This window comes from Stegodyphus dumicola, chromosome 6 (assembly GCF_044657685.1).
Source record: "Stegodyphus dumicola isolate Sdum_Otavi_A_Nest chromosome 6, ASM4465768v1".
Taxonomy (NCBI): domain Eukaryota; kingdom Metazoa; phylum Arthropoda; class Arachnida; order Araneae; family Eresidae; genus Stegodyphus; species Stegodyphus dumicola.
Genome location: NC_140773.1, coordinates 135,847,116 through 135,872,377, shown reverse-complemented (window position 1 = coordinate 135,872,377; position 25,262 = coordinate 135,847,116). Strand labels below are relative to the sequence as shown.

Genomic DNA, 25,262 nt, shown 5'->3' with positions numbered 1-25,262 from the left:
AAGTTAAGCTCTTTGTAAGGGAATTTGAAGCAAGTCAGAACAATAGTATAATCCATAAAATTAATATTAAAATTAACCATAATAGTAGCAGTGAGAAATGAACAAAAGAAGCAATGTAAATGAAATATTCAAAACGCAATATATATATTGTTACGAATTTGGTATTTAAAAAGCTAGTGTTGGTTCAATTATAAATTAAATGGTTTTATTTCTCGCGCAGATGAAAGATGAGATGAAATCTGGTCAGAAAAAGATGGAAGCTGGTCAGAAAATGTTGGAAACTGGTCAATTAACGTTTAAAGACGAAATAAAAGTGTTAAGGAATCTGTTAAAGAAGAAATAAAATCCGTACAAGTAAAGACTGAAGAAAGTCAATACGAAATGAAAAGAGAAATTGCCTGCATAATAGAAACCAAATTCGATGCTATGGAAGGCAGAATAGATGTGGTTGAAAATAAAGTTGGGCATATTGAAGAAAAAGTTTCTTCCGTAAAAGTTCAAATTGAAGAAAGAGTTTCTTCGGTGAAAGAAGAAATAGAAGAAAGAGTTTCTTCTGTAAAAGAACATATAGAAGAGCGAGTTTCTGCCGTCGAGCAACAAATTGATGATAGGGTTTCAGCCGTTGCGAAAGAAGTCGATACTTTAAAGAAATTCGTAGCGACGGCAGGGAGCAGGAGTGATGATTTTAAATTCTTACGGATGCCTGCTCGTCCACCTCTGAAGCTATCCACATATGATGGGAAGACATCCTGGCAAGTGTATAAGACCCAATTTTCTATAGTTGCGGATGCGAATGGATGGGATTCCCAAGCTAAGGCCTGTCATCTCGCCGCTTCTCTGCGAGTAGACGCAGCGGATATACAGCAGACGCTTCCCGAAAACCATAGACTTGACTTCGAAGCTCTATCCGGCGCATTGGAGCTGCGCTTTGGCGAGAAATGTTTAAAAGACTACAGCAGGCTTCAACTAAAATCCCGTCAGCAGAAGCCCACCGAAACACTTCAGGAGCTCGCCACGGATGTTGAAAGGCTGTCACATCACGCCTTTTCGGAGTGCCGGACAGAAACAAGAGAAATCCTGTGGCTGCAATATTTCATCGACGGCATCCGGGATCCTGAAATACAGAAAGCTCTTCGAATGACAGATGTAAAGGACATAAAAAGCGCTCTGTTGTACGCCATGAAGTTCGAGGCAGCCCAGCAAGCAACTAGTAGAGATCGCTACCCAGTTAGAGCTGTGCGAGTCCATGAGCCAGTGAATCAACTGATGGCTCGTTTAGATGATTTAGCCAGACAAGTCGACGCTTTGATACGGAGTAGGAGCGAGAAGAAAGTGGCTCTAAGGTGTTGGAGATGTGGTAGTGAAGGTCACCTAAGACGGAATTGCAGAACACCCCATGGTACGGAATACAAAGCAGATGATTTTAGCAGACAAGTCAGTGGCTTGAGACCGAACAGAAGTGAAAAGAAACTAATTCTAAAGTGCTGGAACTGCGGAGTTGAAGGCCACATACGAAGAAACTGCAGAACACCCCGAGGTACGGAAAAAAGACCATTTCCCAGCAACGACGCAGTAAACAAATTAGTGACCATATCGAGGAACGGAGGTTGCCAGATAATGAAAAACCTTGTTTTAAAGCGGTTGAAATTTATACAGTGAATGGCAACAGTAACGGAATGTCCATTAATGGGAATATCGATGGAATTAAATGGTTTTATTTCTCGCGCACTGCAGCGCGTGACGAATATTAAAAGAAAGCTAAGCCGGAAAATTGAAAATACAAGAGCGCGTGCATTAAATAAATAAATATGTCTTTTTGATTTCGAGAAAGTACCAGAAAATTCTAGCGCGTGATTTTTAAAATCTTATAAAAGGAGGAAACCATCTCAGTTCGTAGTAGTTGCTTAGTTTGTTGTTGTTTAGAAAACTGCTCTTGTTGATTGTAGCGAATTCGCGGATTAGCGTTCTTTAGCTGTTTTGAATTACGTTCTATTGGACATTTGAGTAGTTAAAAGATAACTACTGTGAGATATTGTAATACTGCATGATAATTTGAGAAAATTTAAGCATTTTTGTTGTGATAATAATCAATTTTTGTTCATTTTTCATCGGACTTGTGCATTCATTTCCTAACGAATCCGTACACACGCAACAATATTTTAATTTCCAAAATTTAATGATAAATTCTTAGGGGTGTTAAACTGGAGTATGAAGTTTTCAGAAATATATTCATCACCTCCCGCATTAGGTTGTCGAACTGATCTTAACTGAACATTTTTCGTCTGTTCTAATAGGGGATTAAAAAGAAAATCTGATTTGGACACCACATCACTTCCTTGTAGGGCTTACTAAATTATATACATTGTTTGCTCCACTTCATTTAAAATGATTTCCTCGAATTATTCTAATTTAATTAACCGACCCCTCAAGACAAGCTAATGACATCAAAACTATAAATTTTAAAATTAAACATCCCCTCAAACTTCTTGTTGTTTGATTTTTTCATAACGGGTATAAAACTTTCCCAAATATAATCGAACCGTATAGGAACTAGGTTAAAAATTAGATTTCATTAATTGACCAGTTTGGCACTGCCGAAACAGGAATATTTGCGTCATTTAAAACGTTTCTGTAACTACAAGTATATGACTACAACCAGCGATTGTGAAAATAAATGCAGGTTTATATATATATACACTTAAGAGCCAAAACATTATGATCAGCCCTACATTTTGCGATGAACGCGCCTGGATCACGTGGAAAGTACGTGATCAGGTGGAAGTGGTATTTAACTGCTGCTGGAGAGTCTAAAGAATCATTTTTTCACTTACTTATGTGTGTGATGGGAAAGGCTGCGGATCTACGCGACTTTGATAGAGGGCAGATTGTAATGGCTCGAAAGTTCGGAACAAGTATTTCCGAAACTGCACGATTCGTGGGTTGTTCGCGATCTGCAGTTGTTAGCACGTATAAAAAGTGGATGAACGACGGTAAAACCAGCAGTAGACGACATGGTGTTGGACGTCCACACGCTATCAAAGAAAAAGGTCGTCGGAGACTGTCTCGCATGGTGAAGCAAAACCGGAGCCAGACAGTGGTTCAGCTGACAGCCGAATACAATGCAGGGCCAAGTAGAAAAGTATCGGAGCACACTGTTCAGCGGACACTGTTGGATATGGGGCTACGCAGCAAACGTCTCACTCGTGTGCCTTTGCTGGCCAAGCGTCATCGCCAACTGCGCCTGCGCTGGGCCTGGGAACATCGCGACTGGTCCATGGATCAGTGGGAGAGAGTTGCCTGGTCAGATGAATCACGGTTTGTCATTCATCACGCCGATGGCCGTGTCAGGATACGCTGTCTTCCAGTCGAACAGTTGCTCCCTTAATGCAGAGTAGGTCATACATAGGCCGGTGGTGGCGGTATTATGCTCTGGGAGACGGGCGTCTCTGGGACCCGTGGTTGTGGTAGAGCAGACCATGAATGCTACAGGGTATCTGAACATCATTGCGGACCAATTGCACCCTTACATGGCCTCTGTTTTTTCAGCTAGAAATGGAATGTTCCAACAGGACAACGCCCCGTGTCACAAGGCTACATTTGTGTTGGAGTGGTTTCAGAAACATGATGCTGATTTCCAGTTAATGGCCTGGCCGCCTAACTCACCGGATCACAATCCGATAGAACACATTTGGGATGTCATGGAACGGCAGCTCAGAGGTCAAAGACCACCAATTCGTAATATCTCGGATTTGCGTGACCGATACTACAACATCTGGTACAATCTGTCTCCGGCCATCTATCAAGGACTTGTGGCATCCATGCCAAGGCGGGTTGTAGTTGTGTTGCGCGCCAAAGGTGGCTCAACTCGTTATTGACAAGTGGTCATAATGTTTTGGCTCTTGAGTGTATATATATTGTTACGTGCGTACGGGTTCATAATGGATTGAATGCACAAGTCGATGAAAAGTTAATAAAATTTATTCTTATCCTAAGAAATAAGACAAAAATGGTTTCTTTGGTTTCTGGTCACTCCTTTTCCGTCTCATAGCATTTAATTGTCTATTTAACTCGTCTGTCTTATTTTCCGCGCTCTGGGGTGTTCTGCAGTTCCTTCGTATGTGGCCTTCAATACGCAGTTTTAGAACTTTAGGAATGGCTTCTTTTCACTCCTATTCTCAAGACACTGATTGGTCTTGTCAAATCAACCGTTTCATTTTCCATGCCCTGGGGTGTTCTGTAATGCTGTCGTATATGGTCTTCAGTACTACATTTCCAACACTTTAGAGCCAGTTTTTTCCTCACTCCTACGCTGTATCAAAGCATTCACTTGTGTGGATAAATCATCTAAACCAGCCATCAGTTGATCCACTGGATCGTGGACTCGCACAGCTCTGACCGGATGGAGATCTCTAACAGTTACTTGCTGGGCTGCCTCGAATTTCATGGCGTACACTAGAGCACTTTTTAAAAACTTGATATCCGCCATTTGTAGAGCCTTCTGTATTTCAGGATCCCGGATGCCACCGATAAAGTAGTACAGGGACAGGATTTCTCTTGTTTCTCTCGAGCACTCCATAAAGGCGAGATGGGACAGCCTTTCAACATTCGTGGCAAGTTCCTGGAGTGTTTCCGTGGGGTTCTGTTGACGGGATTTCAATTGAAGCCTGCTGTAATTTTTTACACATTTCTCGCCAAAGCGCCGAAAAAAGCTTCGAAATCTAGCGTTTGGTTTTCCGGAAGAGTCTAAAGGATATCCACTGCGTCTGCTCTCAGAGAAACGGAGAGATGACAGGCCATAGCTTGGGAATCCTATCCGTTCGCTTCCAGCACTATTGAAAATTGTGTGTGTCTTATACACTTGTCAAGAGGTCTTTCCATCATGTGTGGGGAGGGACGAACGGGCATGAAGAAAAATTTAAAACTATCAGAATTGCTCCCTGCTGTTGCTACGAATTTTTTTAAGGTATCATCTTCTTTAGCGACTGCAGAAACCCTGTCATCACTATGTTGTACCACGGCAGAAACTCTTCCTTCTATTCGTTGCTTCACAGCAGAAACTCTTTCTTCTATTTGATCTTTTACAGAAGAAACTTATTTTTCAATTTTTCCAATTTTATTTTCAGTCGCATCTATTCTGTCTTCCATAGCCTCAAATTTGTTTTCTATTATGCAGGTAATTTCTCTTTTCATATCTTCTTGACCTGATTCAATCTTTTCCTTAACAGATTCTTGACCAGCTTCCATCTTTTTCTGAATAGCTTTCATCTCTGCTTTAACGGATTCTTGGCTAGCTTCATTTCTTCTTTAACTGCACTGACGGCTCCTTCCATCTTTTTTTGGAAAGCAGCAAATACAGTCATCAACTACCTCATTTGTTCTTCCATCGCTCTTGTGATTGGCATTAAAAAATCCCACTTCTGACACCAAAAAGGGTTGCGTGCGAACGGGTTCATAATGGATTGAATGCGCAAGTCGTTAAAAAGTTAATAAAATTTATTCTTATCCTAAGCAATAAGATAAAATGCTAAAATTTCCTCAGAGATATTCGTACAATATCACAATATTTCACAGTAGTTATATTTTAAACTACCAAAACGTTAAATAGAACACAATTCAAAGTAGAGAAAGCTAATCCGATCTCGCCGCGAATTCGCTACAATCAACAACAAGAACTAAGTAAACAATTGAACTGAGATGTTTCTGTCCGGCTAGTTAATCAGGGTTCGTACACATTTCCTTACATGAAAACTGAGGACTTTTAAGAACCATCAAAGAAAAAATTAAGGACCTATCAGCCAACAAAAAATGAATGGAATAAAGCAATTATCCATACAACCGACTTCATGCTTGTAATTTCACTTTAAGAAACTAACAGAAGTGTGTATTATGCACAATTATTAAATTCAATTTAATACTTACCATAAAACAATTTTGAAAATTAAATTAACTCCCTACAAGTTATGAAGTAGATAACATTAAATTAGGAACATAATTTCTTGAAAAACATGTATAAGTGTATTTTACACTAATAACAGTCACTATTTTAGAGATTTACATGATTATTATTTAACTTATTTGATATTTATTTAAGCACAGTCAACTACTATTATAATCACAATGTAAGAATATTTTACAGATTATAATAACTGATTTGTAAACATACAATTTATTTCCGTGGTTTTCTGAAAGATACTAGAATAATAAACTGTACAATAAAAGATAAAAAACATTTGTGCTTTTTTTAAATCTGAAATCTTTTCAGCTATTTTAACATCTAATTTATTTATGTCTATTTCCTTTTCTTTAACTATTCTTCTAAGTTCATTTGCTTTGATAAACAAATCAATGTTCCTGCTGGTCTCAGCTTCATCTGCTAAAGCATCTACTTCTTCATTAATATCTTTAATGTCCCTTTGAAGAAATTTTTTCTTCTGCTTCATATAATCAATTTCTTCCTCAATAATATTTCTTTTCCTTTTTGAAGTTTCAGATTTCGTTAAAGATTTTTGTTATTCTAAATACTGAACGTTCTTCTAAATATTGAACTTCTAAATAACGAACTCCACTTCTTGCAGAAGCTGCTGCTGATCTCATTTCTTTATTAATTTCGATATTAAGAACACCTCCAGAAAATTTTATGTAATCAAATACTGTGAGTTGAAAAATGTATGATGAGTCACTTAAATTTTCAATTTCAATTGCTTTATTTACAGAGAAGCCCCTTTCCACAGAGGCCTGTTCAAGATAAGAATACTTGTCACAGTGAATACTTGAATAGTGAAAATATACATTTTTTACTATATATATAATTTATTTCCTAAACAATATTGATTAATTGATTATATTATCTCCTAAGTTTAATTAAAGTAGAATTATTTTAAAAGAGTGAATCCATACTGGTAAGTTATATTTTGAAAGATGTATATATATATACAGTACAAAGTCCGAGATCTGGACATCCAATATCTGGAATGATCTAAAATCCGGACCTCAAAGCCACCACCAACCAATTTTTAGGGCTTTTTTGAAGGGAAGGGGTATGCTTTACGCACGCGTGTTAGATCTTTTTCCTCATCATAAAAAAACATGTCGGAAATCCCGATTCTTAATCTCAGTTTGGCGCTAAATAAAATATCTCATTATTGAAGAAATAATTATTTTAGCATAAATTTGTGTGATTAATAACTTGACTCCATAGCTGCGTATCTCCTTGGCATAATCTCAAACCGAAACATTTGTTTATTTTACACCAACTAATATTTTATATCCTTGATTCCGAAATCGCGAATCATTATTTATTGTATTTTGCTTTCATCACCGCATGTTTATCAACGGATGGCAGCTTGAGTGATGAATCATGCAGCGACGCCAAATAACAGAGTATTATCCGATTACAGATTTAAGTTTAATGCGCTAAAATGTTGACAAGGGGAGATTTAGCAGAAATTTCTTTCCTTATGCTAAAAATAGATTTTGTTAATGATACTCATAGGACAAACGATTATATTTAGTGCTATTTGAATTAAGAATAACTGATTTGTTATTCACATAAAGCTAGAACCAGCGCAAGAGCTCGCATGGCCGCACCAGGCGGCAGAATTTAGCGAAGTTAAACAGAAGTTTTTCATTGCGATGACAATGCCCAATCATCAATCAATTAACGGAGGGCGAAATCTGTAGTATGGTTCTAAATCCAGAAAAAACAGCTACCGATAGTGAAGAAAGTAACAGAGAGGTTACTAAAGAGAAAAAATTTTGATTGACAAGTTATTCGGAATTCTCGACACAGCAATTACAGGACTTGAACAATGGAACTTAATAACTGAACAAGAAATTATATGTATTAGTGTGATGACTTCGTGGTTTAATAAGGCACCATTTAGCAAGACGAAACAAACATTTATTAAATATATAATTCAAAGCATAATATAATAGTTACTCAGAGCAGTACGTCGCTCCTACCGCATAGTACAATCTACTACCTTCCTCTTCCGAGGCTAACATGCAACTCCTAATAAATACATTAACCCTTCTCGAAGAAGAGCTACCTGCGCCAAGCATGCTCTGTTGATCGCCAAACAGTCGCCAGATATCACACCCCCGTCGTAAGATTGTTGTTGATATTATTTACAAATCAATCAGCAATCTGGAAACTAAAATCTAGCAACTGTTTGCGATCAACGTGAAAAAGAAAAAAAAAAAAAAACTACATATACTTTTATACATTCTCTCCTAATTTTCAAATCTCAATTACTGTAGACATACCTCAATTTACTACATAAACATAGATAACACATTTTTATATATAAACATAGATAAATCATTTTTAACTTCACTTGTTCCGAACCTTATTATTATTGTAACAATTTATCAATTCTTAATTCAAAGAAACCAAGTTGATATTTTCTTTTATAAACATTTTAAAATATACCCTAGTATTATTCCAATGATGACAGTAAAATTATTAAGTTTCTTATATATATATAAAATTATATTCTTAACATTCCTTTTAATTAATGATGCTGCAGCATGATTTAAATCCTTGGGAGACAAATATCTAAATTTACCACTTACCTCGAATATTTGTTATCCAGTAATTTCTCTATCTATTTCAAATTACATAAACATCTTATTTGCACAAAATTGTAAAATGATTATGAAAAGCAAAGAAACTATCTAATTATTAACTATACAAAATGTTCGTGAAGATGAACAGTAAATTAATGTTCAAAGTTCACAAGTGGGAAGTCTGGATAATGCATCCGCGTTTGACAGTTTTTTTTTCCAGGGCAATGTTCTATTTCGAGATTATATTTCTGCAAAGCTATGGCCCATCGTTGTAATTTGGACGATTGCGGAGCATTTCTCACTATAAAGGCTAGAGGATTATGATCAGTCACAATTTTCACCGATGAACCGAATATCCAAGGTTCAAACTTCTTCAATGCCCATACTATAGCATAAGCTTCTCGCTCTATAGTCGGCCAGCTCTGTTGAGGTTTCGATAATTTCTTGCTCGCGTAGCAGATGGGAAATTGCTTCTCTCCCCTTTGCTGTGACAAACATGCACCTATTCCGATTTGGGATGCATCAGAATGAATGACAAACGGATCCTGCAGTGTTGGGGTGATCAGCTGCGTTGACATCGCTAATCGTTCCTTCAGTTGTTGAAATGTTGACTCATGAATTTCTTTCCATTCGAGTATTTCCGGTTGTTTATTTTTCGTGAGTTCTGTGAGTGGGTAGGCGATCTCTGCATACCCTGGGATATAATCGCGATAATAATTACATAGTCCTAACAGACTTTTAAGATCTCTTTTCGTTTTCGGCGTTTCCAGCTTCTTGATTGCCTCTATTTTCTCGGGATCTGGTTGATGTTTTCCTGATCCAATGATGTGTCCTAAATATTTAATTTGAGGTTTTGCAAACGAACATTTCTTCGAATTGATAGTAAATCCAAGTGATTCTAATTTGGTAAAAACTTTATCCAGATGTCGGAGATGAGTGTCGAAATCCGTGGAAAATATAGCTATGTCATCAATATAGGCTCTTGAAAATTGTTGAAATTCTTTCAGTGCGTTACTCATTACTCTCTGAAAAGTTGCTGCTGCGTTCCTTAATCCAAAGGGTAGCACTTTAAACTGATATTGACCTCGATGAGTTTTGAAGGATGTGTACTCTTTACTTTGATCCTCCATGGGAATTGCCCAATATCCTTTCAGCAAATCTAAAGTTGTTATGACGTTGGCTCTTCCTATACTGTACATTAAATCAATGGCATTTTGCATAGGAAAGTCATCTGGCTTCGTCACTGCATTCAAAGCTCGATAATCTAAGCACAATCTGATATCTCCATTTTTTTTGCTTACACAAACTACTGGATGAGCTATTTCTGCATTATTTTCTTCTATTAGTCCCGATTTCAATAATTCTTCTACTTCTTCATCGACCTTGGGTTTCAATGCTTCAGGAATCCTATAAATGTAAGGTTTCTTCCTCTCCATATTGGGTATTAATCTAATTTTATGAGCTTCAACTTTAGCTATTTTCAGCTTTCCGGTGAATAGTGCTCGGTGTTTGTTGATAAGAGCTATCAATTTTCTTCTCTGCTGCGGATTCAAATTTTCTAAATTCAGATTTGCATCTATTTTAAAATCTTCCAGGGGGGTCGAGAGATCTTTTCCTGGTAAAGTTATAATTTCTCCAAATTCTTCTTCATTTTCAAATATCACTCCAACTGCATTGACACTAGCTCGGAATTTTCTAATTTTATTTGCATGAACATGTTTGATCTTTCCATCAGGTAGTTTTACTTTATAGGAATGAGGTGGGCAATGATTCACGATTTCTCCTGGACCAGTCCATCGTGCATAGAGTTTGTTATTTGAATCTGGTATGAGTAAATAAACTTGTTCTCCGATTTTGAAATTTTTTGGTATTGATCTCCGATTAAAGTACTCAGCATATTTTTGTTGTTTATCACTTGCAATTAAATTGGCTTGTTCGGCTGCTTGTTCTAACCTTATTTTTAAAAGTTGTAAGTAATCCACTGCCGATTCACTTAGATTAGGTGGTATAGGTATTTCTCCTGACCATGAAGACTTCAGTACTGCTAAAGGACCTCTTGGTTGTCTTCCATACATCAGCTGAAATGGTGAGACACCCGTGGTGCAGTTTGGTACTTCTCTGTATGCAAAGAGCAGGTATGGGATGTGCTTATCCCAATTCGAAGGATCAGTCCTGATGACATGATGTAACATTTGCTTGAAGGACTTGTTCCATCTTTCTACTAATCCATTTGAAGCACTGTAAGCAGGTGTAGAGAACCTAGGGTGAGAACCTAGTCTTTTCTGGAATTCTTTAGTTAATTTTGAAACGAAGTTACTTCCGTTGTCACTAGCTATTGTATTAGGGATTCCTGTTCTCATGAAAATCTCCAAAAGCGCGTCGCAAGTGGCTTTTGCTGTCAAGCTTCTCAGTGGAATGGCTTCTGGCCATCGGGAATGTTGATCTACCAGACATAACACATATTTATGTTTCCTAGCAGAGGAAGGTTCAATAGGTCCAATAATGTCGATGTTAACTGTTTCGAAAGGTAATCCTGGCCTTCTGACCGGTGTGATGGGAATCTTGTCAGATCGCTTTTCTGGACTTTTCAACTGACAATCTTTGCACATTTTACAAAAGGTTTCAACATCTTGTGCTAATCCAGGCCAATAAAATGAATATCGTATTCGCTCCTTTGTTTTTCTTATCCCAAGATGTGCACCGAAAATGGAACTATGTGCTAATTCCAACACTTGCGCTCTTCTACTAAGTGGAAGCACTAACTGAAAAACATTCTGTCCTAATATTTTTTCTTGGTGATGTAAAAGATGATCAATAAATAAATAATTTCCTTTTTTTTTATTGCTAGCTTCCATGCTTCTCTCAGCGAGGGACAGTTAACTTGCTCTTCGCGTAGGCGTTCAGCAGACGATAAGTCTGTGTTTACATAAACACTCGCCTTCTTCCCTTCCTCCTCTTCGTTTTTCTCCTCCATAAGCATTAGCGGGGGGGAATCGACGCTGTCGTTTGACTGTGCATTGGCGAATAAAGTTTGTAAGTTTTCGCTTCCGTAATTATTTCTTTCTGCGTTTGGTTCTTCTGCCGCAGGATTAATCAAGAGTTCGTATATTTCTGGAGTTATTAGGCAAGGCACATTTAGCTTATCAGTCACTGCAATTAATGTATCCACAAAATTAAATATATTGCTTCCATGATCTTTATGGTAAATAGGTACATGGCAAACTTTTGCTTCAATTGGTTGTCCGAAAGCAGATGTTAGCAATATTTTACCTCCTTCTCTCTCCTCTAAATTTGGAATGAGCGATGAATGTACGATCGTTATCTGCGTTCCAGAGTCTACGATAGCTTCGATTTTCTCAGAGTTAATAAAAATATCTACTTTTTGCAGTGGTTGAACGATGCGTTCTGCGAATTCAGATCGTAGATGGGATGAGTCTACTTTAGCTACGATGGCTTCTTCTTTTGATGTTCTGTTTGAATTTTTTTGAGTTTTGGAATCATCCTTTCCCTTCTTATTTACTGCAGTTTCGTTCTTTCTTCTTTTGTCTGGACAATCTCTCGCGATGTGTTGATAATTTCCACAAATATAACATTCTTTTCTTCTCGCGTGAAATCTTTCGTGTTTTGGATATTCTTTTCTCATGGGTGGTGGAATATATTTGTCGTGTGCACATGTTGTATCCAGGAATCTCGGTGATCGCTTAATTCCATTTCGAACTTCGTCGAAAGATTTTCCTTTGGCCGTGAAATAAATATCACATTCTGTAGCTAATTCTTGAGGCTTCAGCCATTTATTTCCTTGGCGTATTGCGACGTGTGCAGCTGTTTCTTCATCTAATGCTTGGAATAATTTATCGGAAATAATTAACTCCTTGAGTGTTTCGAAATCCTTTACTTCTCTTGACTTGCAGTAATAGTCCCATGTAGCTGTTAGTCTTGAAGCGAACTGGATATGCGTTTCGCCGGAATAACGTTTAGTTTTTCTGAAGTTTTCCAAACAGGTTTGAGGAGTAGGTTGATATTCCTTCAGAACAAGAGTTTTCACTTTTTTCGTAATTTTGCAGATCTTCCTCCTTTATATAAACAAGAACATTTGAAGCTTTTTCTCCAATTAATTTCAATAATATTTCTGATTTGTATTCTTCAGGAACCTTCTTGTGCTTAAATGCTCTTTCGATAGAATCGAAAAATATATTCCATTCTTCTGCTCTCTTCGGTACTGGTATAGTCAGTGTTTCTACTCCTTTGATCAGCTTGTCCAGTGAAATTTCGGTTTCTCGTTCTGTGTTTTGGATTAAAGGTGTTGGACTTCTACTTCCTTCATTTTGAGTTGCTCGAATCTTCGCTAGTTCTATTTCGTGTTCTCTTTCTGTTCTTATTCTTTCTTCTTCCATTTGCATTCTTTCCATTTCTTCTTTTCTTTTTCTATTCTCCACTGTAGTAATCAGAATTTCTTTCACGAAATCAGCATCTTCGATGTATTCCTTGCTATTCTGGAGTTTGTGTTTCAGTTCTACCAGCTTCAAATCTGGGGATGCTTCTTCGCCAATTTCCAATAGAACTGTTACTAAATCCTCTTTCTTTGCGTTTTTGAACATTTTCTTCTATTTTCCTTTAGAATCAAGCCTTTCAAACTCTCGATTAAATAATTCTCACGTTTTTACTCTCTTTTGCAAATGAACACTTCTTTCGTTAGTTAGGCTTAACTTTACGCCTCTTCCGTTTTCAACGCTCTAAGCTTCTAACCTCTCTGATTATCTCGTAAGAGAGCGTGTTGTGATGACTTCGTGGTTTAATAAGGCACCATTTAGCAAGACGAAACAAACATTTATTAAATATATAATTCAAAGCATAATATAATAGTTACTCAGAGCAGTACGTCGCTCCTACCGCATAGTACAATCTACTACCTTCCTCTTCCGAGGCTAACATGCAACTCCTAATAAATACATTAACCCTTCTCGAAGAAGAGCTACCTGCGCCAAGCATGCTCTGTTGATCGCCAAACAGTCGCCAGATATCACAATTAGTCTGAAGTATTAGCAGAGAAAACAAATTAAACAACTCACATTGAAAGAAATGTTTAATAAAGTAAACATATAAATATTAAGCTCTTTTCTTTTGTAAATTTTGATAACCTTTAAATCATAAATGCTTCATTATTTCATAAATCACGATTTCATATTTTCAATTTTATAATTTCTATGTGCCATCTTAGTAGATTTAAAATGATCTAATATCCGGAAAAATCTCAAATCTGGGATCGCCGAAGTCCTGACCTTGGACTTTGTAAATATATATATATATATATAATACGGAATGTATATTTTCAGTTAAACTTCTACCCAATAACTTTAGTAATTCATGAAAGTTAATTTTGCGTCTAGTTAATTCAGGAAAATTAGTTTCAATTAGTTGTTTTCAGCTTTAAAAATATTAAAAAATTTTTAATTAGTTAGTTATTTTCAACTAATAATTGTATCGCCATTAGCAAAAATTATGCGTTACTATCAACAACATAGGTTTAAACCAAATACTTAATTGCCTATTGAAGCTTCAAAACGTATTTCCGAACTTCACTTTTTCTCGCCTAGCCGAATTTGCCCTTGGCGACCTAAAATCGAAATGGAACCAACAGATTTCCCGCGAAATCGATAACAAACCCTCTGCAGAAATAAACTCATAATCCCGATATCCCATACATATTTACTATATGTGCAAAAGAGAATAAACTCCGTAGAAGGTGATAAAAATTAATTTATGGCTTAATTGAAACAAACACAGAAATTAAGCTAAGCAAAACCGTGTAAAAACAAATTGAAATGATAAAACGAAACTTAATTTTCATGGGAATTTTCAGCGCTGACCCTCCCATTCTAGAAATTTCAGTTTGTTTCAGACAAAGACCACATTTAAGAATTGCCATCCATCAATATCCAGTCTTTGTAGTCAGCTCGATGAAGCTACAGTTTATTGAAAATGCACTTTCCAGGCATCTCGTTCCTATTGGCGTCGGAAGGGTTGTGGGCTTCCAGGTTGGGATTGCTCTAATTTTGGCAAATATTTTCAGAATCCCCCCCCCCTTTTTTTTTCTCGAGAACCTTCATCATCACTTTCGCCTCTTAAAGAACTTCCGGCTTCACGCTTTCGTTACAATTTGCCTAAATTTATGGATAACACCTGTTTCGAAAGATTGAGTGAATAACCAATCAGACACCGATACTTTCGTTCGGGTAGATAATTGTTTTTTTTATCGTTTGCAACGCAAATCCGCCAACAGATTGGTTAAGAGCCGTGTAATTTTAATTCCATATTCATAAGAAATCGTAATTCACACTTAGAATGGCAATCATTAGAAATGATAAGAAATGTCAAATGAGCAAACTTAAGGACCTTTTATACATTTTGGCCAAAATTAAGGACTTTTAAGGACCAAAAATCATTTTTGAAAAAATTAAGGACCTTTAAGGACCGTACGAACCCTGTTAATCATGCACGAGAACATTCTGGTAGATTTTATTTTCTCGAGGTTTCTGGAAAGCAAAAGAGTACAATTATGAGATATCTATTTATTAAATGTTATATGTTAAATGCGCGTTTTGGTATTTTTACTTTTTCGGCGTAGCTTTCTCTTAAAATTCGACGCGCGCAGCATTGCACGGGGAAATAAAACAATTTTAATTATAATTCTACTAAAGTTACTAAGTTAAATATAAATTCCATTAAAATATATATAGTTTTGATATTGTCGATTGCAATAAAAAAGGGAGATGCATAACTAGATGTTATACCAGTCTCTTATACAAAATTTCGACGTTTTGCGGGTAATAATTTTTGAGTTATGCGAGACACGTAAGAGCGTACAGACGATTCCAATTTTGAATCCATTCTACAATGCGTTTTGGAACAAAAAGTCCTTTATTCTCTTTGTACGTACAGACGTCACGAAAAAAAAAAAAAAAAAAAAACTTCAAAACTGTCAAGATGGGATATTTCAGTTGAAATGTGATACCCGAAACAATACTTCTTCTCGGAAGTAAAAAGTCACTCTATTGAATATTATCAGATTCTTCTTTCGCCATGTCTGCACATATATGAGTTAATTTATACGCCAAAAGTGGTATCTTGCCTCTTTTGATATTATTATATTATATGAAAACAAATGAAAATTAAATAATAATAACGCCATACAAATAACAATACTACGCAGAAGAAAAATTGAGCAAATAATTTTCAACAAAAATAAGCTTAATGCTAGAAGATTTATGAAGAGATAATTTGTCACAAAATTTAATTTCATATTAAGGGCTTTTCAGCAGATGGACGTTTGAAATAAAATTCAAATATGAGTTGCAAATCCGGGATAGATATTTTGTGCAATATTCAGGTTTATGCACCTCTTTATATCGATAATGGATATAAATTAAGAAAAGAAATATTATTGAATAAAAATTCATCGTTGGAGTGTAGAAAAATGTTAAGATAATTCCACATATTATCAAGAACATCTTTTATACCCAATTTCAAATTTGAAATACTTTCTCTTTACCCACAGTTCCATCAATTGATGGAGATGAATTTCAAATTTGAAAAATCAAACTGCATCAAAACTAAACAAGCACCCACACGTAAAAATCCACTGTTAATTTCCTGGGAAAAAATGTTAGGTCCAAGTTCGATAGGAAGTTAAATCAAGCATCTGGTAAAACGTTCAAGCTAATGACAGAAAGTGCTGCAAAGGAGATACATAAACAAATACAGGAAGTGCAAGTTTGTTGGTGAGAGGATATGAACTAGAGAACGTTGAAAAGGTATTTAAGTATTTACAAGTAAGACACTGATATGAGCAAGCAATAATTTACAATTTACAAAATAAATATTTAAATAAGTAATGAAATGCATATAAATATTGGCAAAGGCACAGAGTTAAAAGGAGCCTCAAGCCGAGTATTTGAATATAACTTTTTAAATATACGTGGAGGCACAGTTGCTAATATAATACTTTTTTTAAATTTATATATACATATATGAGCATCTTCTCATTAGAAATTGATACAGTCTCATAAAGTACTTAATTACTGCAGCAAAAATTTCCTCAAACAGACTGAAAAGTAGGAACAGTTTATCTATTGCATGTTCAGTAGCTTGTATTTCCAGCATTTTAGCCGCTATTTTCTTAATTATATTAGAGAAGGAAGAACCTTTGAACATATTATAGCATTCTTTAATTAATTTAAAGATTTCAACAAGTGATCCAATACCTTAATCATTACCGTTATTAACATTTTTATCAGCAATAACAGAATTAGGAACATTTTTGGTAACAGTACTAGTCTTAGTAACACTTGCATATGAATTGCCAGGAATAGCATGAGAAGATTTAAGACATTTGTCAGAGTCATTAGATTTTACAGGCATATTTTTAAGTTCAGATTTGTCAGTAATATTTACATTTTGATTAACCAATTTGAGGAACTTAGAACATCGCCTATTAATTGGCCGTGTGGCCTTCTTCATTACAGTTGCAACACTTAACCTTAGGAATTCTTTTAGCAATACAATCAGAGGATTTATGCAGGCTATAGCGCATTTAACACAGCGCGGCTTCAATTTACATGATTCAGAATTGTGATTGTAGAGTTGGCAGTTGTGACACTGCACAACACCCCCATTCACCTTATATTCTACAGTTTCAACATAAAATAACAGAAAATAACTAATATCATAGATTTTTTCAAATCCAGGAACATTTGCGAACTGAATTTGAAATAATGGCATTGGCACCTCTGACTTCAATCAGTGCATTTGAGATACCTTTTTTTACATTAAAATCTAAGGTGCATATTTCACTTTTAAAATCGGCGATAGGACAGTCTATCGGCAAACTTCTAATTACAACTTTGATAAGTTTGTCAAGTTTTTTAGTAATTAGGTAGTGATCTACCTTCTTCTCTTCTAAGTACTTGCTGATGCCTCTATGGTCATCCTTAGATTTTGGAAAAAATTTTAGAAATTCTCCGGATACCTTTTGGCAAAGTTTATCTTTGTTTAATCTTTCATTTTCTTTAGGAATTCAGAATATTTAAGGTCAGGTTTGGCCATTATAGGCCTAATTTTTGGAGGTGGCACCTCAACTACTGATGCGGTGTCCATAACATTATCGACATTTTCATCATTTATCAATCTTTCAAACTTATTACTAACACAGATTTCAATATTATTTTTATCAAGTTTGAACGGTCTAGGTCATTTCTGGGCAAAGTGAACCCATCCGTATCCTGATTCTGAGTAATTGAACGTTTAACACTTTTTCTCGAAGGCCGCTTGGCTTTAATTTTATCATTATCATAAGAATTCTGAGTTTTATTATTAACTTTTTCAGGCAGAGCAGATTTAACATTAGTTGTTTTCGCAGGTATAGAAACAATGGGCACAATAATAATAACAGACACGCTGGGTGCATTATTTACATTATCATATGCAGAAATATTGGAAGTATTTCAAACATTAGTAGTTAGAAGAATTTGAGATACATCAGTTTCCAAAATATCATCCGGAGCATCATAACATAGAATATCAAGAAACTTTTTGGCATACCACTAACAGTTTTATCAACAATATCCTGCAAAGAAAAATTAGCAAGCTTAGGGTTAACTTCACCAACAGACTCGCACTTACCTTGAAATAACTGTAGAAGTTCATCAGCTATACCTCGCTGCTGTCCGGCCCAATGCTAAAAATTTCGATTTAGCTTGTTCATTAACAATTTTGCTTAAGCGATCTTTGCACAACTTTTGCATCAAATTGGTAAGAAACGATTGAATTGTTTCAAAACTTTTCAGCACACTAACAACATCTTGAAGAGTTAATTTATCATTCAGTAACAGTTCACTCCAGTCCTCATCCAGTAATCCATCAGCAAAATTAGTAATTTCTTCCGGTAGGTACTGCAAGATGTTACGCATAAGTTCCCTTACTTCAAGCTCTTCCACCATAACGAAAGCAAAATAATTCTTAAAAGACACTTAGTAGCACATAACAAATAAGAATAACACCATCAAAAGCCGATTCGAAGTAAAAATCAATACCTCTTCCGATATCGCAAAAGGCTTCATTTTCTTGGAAAGTGCGGTGTTGCAAAATAGTAAAGAATAAGGGTTATCAAACAGAAAATTTAAAATACAAAAATTTTAGATCGTCTAAAAAATATACGAACTGTATTTGTATACCTTTGCGAAAACGCACTGCGGATTTAAAAGCTTTAAACACACACTTACCTAAAATACAGAATCTTCGGTATTCTTCAAAAAAAAAAAAAAAAAAAAAAAAAAGGGTCCTTATCCAGTAATTGTAATTCACCGTAGACAGAATAACGATGCAGTTTCACTGTGTCTATCATTTTCGTAAAGAGAAAGTAAACAAAGTTTGTAGCTCCTTCAGGTAAAGGTAAAATTCTCAGCACAACCGCAATAGGTGCCCAAGATAAGACACTGATAATAGCACACAACTCGATTATATTTCAGATAACCTGTCAGATCACAATTATGTGTTGCTTGCTGCAACTACAACGAGCAACTATGATCACAGTTTAATAGTTATAGCCAGCAACACAAAATTAGTCTTTTCTAGATTAGTGTTAATCAGGTAAAATTAAAATTATAATTTTATCAAGTAAATCAGTGTTTTTTTTATTACTGTGGGAAATATTCGAGAATAAGTTAGAGGATCTAGTACTATTGTATTACATAGGAATTACGCATCTGAGTTTAAATTTCCTAAAGAGAATCAAGGAACTTGAGGTTTCAAGGAAGTGGGGGCAAAATTGTTGGAAATAATTATGCAGCAAAGTTAAACTCACATCATATATAATTTATCCAGCAATTAGAACGCATTAACGTATTACTTCTTTGACCGAGTATTATTATTCCCAGGTGATCAAGTTCACATCCAGCGGAACAAGATTTTTATGTTATATATTAACATACCACAGAAGAAAAGGAATCACCTACGGATTGCTGAATGCTGTAGAATGAAACTTTTGTTTATAAAATTTAATCGCAATATAAATAAGTTATAATCGCTCCGTAAAGCTCATCCATCTCATTTAATTAATATTAAAATATTATTTTTATTATTGTAATATTAATGGTATTGTAATGTATTAATATTAGTTTATAGTCTCAAAATTTATTGCATCAAAATAATAAAATTATGCATTAATTTTCTCCTTCTCTGTGTGCATGTATAAGATAAAATTTTAGTTTATAATAACTTCTAAACTTTCCTTTTTAATTTGGTTGTTTCCCCATTTTGTTCTAAAAATACTAAAATACTTATAACAAACCTTTCTGAAATTCGTCATTCCAAAATTAATAACTATGATATGAATCTTATATTAAGCAGAGGATTTACTGTTTCAATGATCAATGTTTTTTTTTTTTTTTTTTAAATCAAAAAGGAGATCTTATTCGGAGAATCTTATAAAAACCGTATCCTAGAAAACACTAGCAGGCATTAGTACTGGCACGTGGTCAATTCCTAATATTATTTGCATTAATTAAAAGTGAAAAATATTTCTACTTTTAATGAATTTTTTATGATTACAAGATTGTGATTCTCAGGTATAATAAAAATTCATGAAAATATTAATAATGTATTTTTAGACTTTAGAAACTTATAAATTACTTATGTCAGATTCTTTTGCATACGAAATATAACAAAATTATAAATAAAGACACTAATAAATCACAAAAAATTATCAATGAATAGCATTTAAGGAGGAAAAAATCAGACTAGAGTTACCTTAATTTTTTTTTAAACAGCACCTCAATGATAATTCAAAATGATGTTAGATATTGCAAATTTTGGAATTAAATACGTTGTACGTCAATTCTTGCTGTACAGGATTCAAACTTTTTATATTTTATTTTTTACGAGTAAAACTTTTTCAAGGTATAAATACAGGGATCGGAGAAACGAGTAAAATGTCAGATTTCATATTTTACATAAAATTTATTTAAAAAAAATTTAAATACAAAAACATGAATATTTGCTTCATTTAAAACACTTCTGCAATCGGAAGTGTACAACTAACAGTTGCGAAAATAAAGTTCGGGTAGGGATTTTTGTGGATTTGGTGTGTGTGTATGATAATTTCATTAATTTTTGCATATGATAACACCAGTTACTTCTTGATCATGGCCGAGATGGTTATAGATGCTGCCGGCACACAAATGGATGGATGAAATCCACATACACCTGGATATTCACTGCATAATTTCATTTCTGCATGAATAATTTCTTAGAATATATATTCTTGGTTTATACATCCCTATGGGTGTAAAAAGCAGCCCATATTTGAGTTTCACACTTTTTTCCCTACATATTTATATATGGAGGTAGTAGACGTGTAACTGAATTACGTAACTTCTAATGCGCCACCTAGATGAATGTGCAGATGGGTAAGAGCAACGATGACGAATGTATAATGTTGTGAGCATTCTTCTTTTTTCTTATCACTTTTAATTAATGTGAATAAATTGTAGTTTAGTTATAGTTCGAAGAGAATTATTGATATTTTCCCCATATATAACATATATAGATATATAGATGCATACCTACACACACAATACTGGCCACTGAATTACGTAACTCTAATGCACCACGTAGATGAATGTGCAGATGGGTAAGAGCAACGATGACGAATGCAGATGTGTAATGTGAGGATTCTTCTTCTCTTCTTTTTCTTATCACTTTTAATTCATGTGAATAAATCGTAGTTTAGTTATAGTTCAAAGAGAATTATTGATATTTTCCCATATATATAATATACAAGATGATGAATAGATATATACATACACACACAATACTGGCCAAAATTATCATAGCATGCATAAAAATAATATTTTGTAAATTGGTGCCACTGATCTGAAAATTTTTCTCATGGAATAAACAAACCGCAAACCTAATTATCATTATCCAATCCAATCTGAATCAAACTGTTTCTGAAAAGTTAATAATGATACGAAGTCATTCAAAGACGTGGCAAATATCTGCTTTGAATACATTTTCCAGGTACACTTCGTGAATACCACGGCAATCCCACCAGATACAAAGTATTATCTTTTTGTTAGTCAAATTTTGCTTTGCGACGCTGCAGCCATGCTCATCGGATGCATACCAACCCCCTTTTCAGCCTGTGTTGTTTAAGTAAATCCACTTTTCATCACAAGTGATGATCCAGTGCAGAATTTTGTCCTTGCATTGATATTCGAGCAGTTAAGTGCAGGCCCGAACATGTCTATCCTTATCTGCTATGTCAAGTTTATGCAATGCATAGTGCGACTAATGGACATGGCACTAATGCCTAATTCCTTAGAAAGCTCTCAAGCAGTTGCATACTGATCTTCTTTCACAAGTTCTCGCAGACGGGCCTCATCAGCATCAATAGGCACGCCAGAGTGCTCTGCTTCTTATGTCATAGTCCTTGTTTTTGAACATTCGGTAGCACAGTTTACCGAGATATACTTCACAGTGTCATATGATACAATATTAGAGCCTAAAGTTGTACACATGATCTGGTGACATTCTGTAATGGACTTTTTCCAATAGAACTGGAAGTAAATCATGGTTTTACTGTGGTAGCGTGATAGTTCTATTTCAGACACCTTGTACTTAATGATAACGATCATTTTTTACAAATTTCACAACACAGTATTCTAGAGCAAGTTTCTTTCTTTCAAATGCCAAAAATTGTTTCACAAAATATGATTAACACGCGAACACAAACTGTTTGCGCAGAGGATATTTGCGGTGGTGGAAAACTTTTATTAAAACCTGATAAAAAGTGTTTCCTCAGCTTATAATACTGAAAGGGATGAATCGTAAGGAGATAATTTTCAACCAAGAAAATGACAGCATTCATATTTGCATACTTACAGGAATAGTTAATAATATTCTTAAAATTAAAATTTCAAATAATAAAAAAATCTGAAAGGTTTCAAATTTTACATCATGTCCAAAGAGGCGTTTTTTTTAACGTTTTGTGTGTTACCTTTATTTATGAAATATCATGTTCTTTGCACTTAAACCATAACATTCAGTTCAACAGCATTGTCGCAAAATAATTTTAAAATGAGCATATCTTTAGAATTTCCGATACACAGATCCGCACGGAGATAAAAAGTCCCCCCCCCCGGTAGAGTGTTGCCATTGTTCGCTTTTAAATCGTTGAGCTTGTTAATCAAAAATGTGTTAAGTTTTACAAAATATGAAATCGATAATAAACAAATTTCAAATATAAAATTTGAACTTGTAGAGACATTTTTTTTTTTTTTTAAAGCAGGAAAGATGAAAAATTAGCAATGCCTTCGCCGGGAATCGAACCGCAAACCTCTCAATTATGCGCCCAACATGCAAACCACCACACTAGGAAGGCATGCGAAGAAGACGGGAGAAATACCTTATATACCTCTCCTTTTTTTAAAGGACAACTGGGGTTTTAGGAGCCCAATCACCAAATTCTGGGTGTCGAGAATCACCATCCAACACCCTTTTAGTTCGGAGGCCAATGTAGAGGTATTAGGGTTTTTTTTTTTTTTTTTTTTTGTAAGCAGGAAAGATGAAAAATTAGCAACGCCTTCATCGGGAATTGAACCGGGGACCTTTGGAATACGCGCCCAGCCTGCAGACAGCACCATGAAGGCATGCGAAGAAGGCGGGGGGAAACCTTATAGGCTTTCAGATGCCCATATTCGGCAGCAGGAATTATTTAATTTTTAAAAATATAATACAGGGCAATAATTTTTGGTGATAACAATTTGAAAAGTGAATCGGACATTTATAGTGAACCAACGCAAAATGCCAAAACGAAAATAATAGTCGTTCAGGGACAAAGCATCTTTGGATTAAAAAAAAAAAAAACTTACTAGTGCATACACACACACAAATTCTTGGTTCATTAAAATCAGTAACATTTTAATTCAAATATAAAGTTTTCACATGCAAATATTATTTTTACAAATTTTTTCAGTTATATTTTCAAACCTTTTCTCATTAAATCATGTTTCACATTAACTTTAAATAGTTTTCTTCTTTTCCTATTTTTACTTCCTTGTACGAAGTAGAAGTATTGTAATCACGAAAAATTCCGGGTACCATATTTCAACTAAAATATCCACTTTGATCGCTATCGAATGCACTTTAGCAATGTTTTTGTGTGACATCTGTAAAGACAGAACAAAGGACTCTTTTCCCCAAACAAATTATAATACTGCTTGAAAATGGATTCAAAAGAGATTTTTTTGTGACGTCTGTACGTACGTATGCATGTATCTCGCATTAACTCAAAAACGAATAGCCTCAGAATGTTGAAATTTTGTATGTGGGACTGCTATAACATATAGATGAGCACCTCCCTTTCTGGTTGCAATCGGCTGCACCAAAAGTATATATGTATATACACACTCTGTTACTCGGTCGGCTCAGTTTCTTTATTCTTATATATTTGTAAATTGTGCAATTTTTGGTTTAAAAATGATTGAATTATATTGTTCTTATCTTCCAATTATGGTTTTTATGCCTTTAGTTAACTTGCATGTTATAGTTGTAGAATTATCACCAATTTAAAAGCTGTTTTCTAAGAGCGGCTAAGCCTTCTTCTTCTTCTTTTTTTTTTTTTTTTTTTTGCCATAGCAGCCACATTTGTTTGCATTTGAAACTTAGAAGAATAATGGATTTGTTGCCAATCTAAAGAAACTAAGTTTCGGAACAACAAAGTAATGGCGTCTTTTATTATTGCGAATTAAATTATGCTTAATCCATTACGGACTGACTGACTGATGGAATTTAGTCAGAATACCACAGGCAATTGTAGTTTATCCAATCCCCTCGGGGGTTGACTCAGGAGAATTCCTGGGAAGTACTGGCTAGGATCTGTACGTATACAGTCTCAACCACGAGGATATAAAATCAGTCTTCACAAGCTGTGCCTGAGTTTACTCGGGACGGTGTACAGCTCGGCAGGGACCGTACTGGTACTGTCTCATCTGCCCCTGGGCCGTGGGGTCACAACATATTAGACGAATAAGTGTAGGACAGCACTTAATTCCGATTGGTAATAGCCTTAGGACGGAAGTTGTTCTGTCACGAGAGTTTTAGTTTATCCAACTCGAAGACAACTAATGCCGAATGGTGCATAACATAGAACTATTTGAAAGTAGCAGCCACTGGAAGTGCAGGTCTTGAGTTGGAGGAGGAGCTTAAAACATCAGAGACGTGGTGAGAGAAACTTCACCGTAGTGGGGTTCATAATGTGGCACCATCTAGAGCACCCAAGAAACATAAAATCAGTTAACAGTCATAATACAAAGTCCAAAGCTGAAATTATAATTCCAGCTCGATCAATTCTTCTACGATCCCTAAAGAAGGGAGAACTTTTTCTTGCGGGGACTTCAGATTCTTACACTTCTCAATGAATTCTAGAAATTTGCCGAGGAGCAGCTTCATACTATCATTTACTTCTTTCGAAGCCTGCTTAACCAAATCAGCATAAGATCTTGAAGTAGATTTTCGGTCTTTCTTCTCAGTCGCCTGCTTGATCGTGGGTAATTCCGCAACTTAAGGAGGCTTCTGAGTTCGCTTCTTTGGGGCTATATCGTTGCGAACTTTTAGCCTGAACTCGCAAATCTTCGAGG

General features: G+C 35.3%; 1 protein-coding gene across 1 annotated transcript in view; it reads right to left on the bottom strand.

The window, feature by feature from the left end:
* Window positions 1–18,987, bottom strand: part of LOC118202733 (uncharacterized) — a 44,302-nt gene extending 25,315 nt beyond the window's left edge. Inside the window, exon 1 of the mRNA XM_085818910.1 lies at window positions 18,846–18,987. The gene's annotated coding sequence lies outside the window, so the exon portion shown is untranslated. The remainder of the gene's footprint in view (window positions 1–18,845) is intronic.
* Between the last annotated feature and the right edge of the window lie 6,275 nt (window positions 18,988–25,262).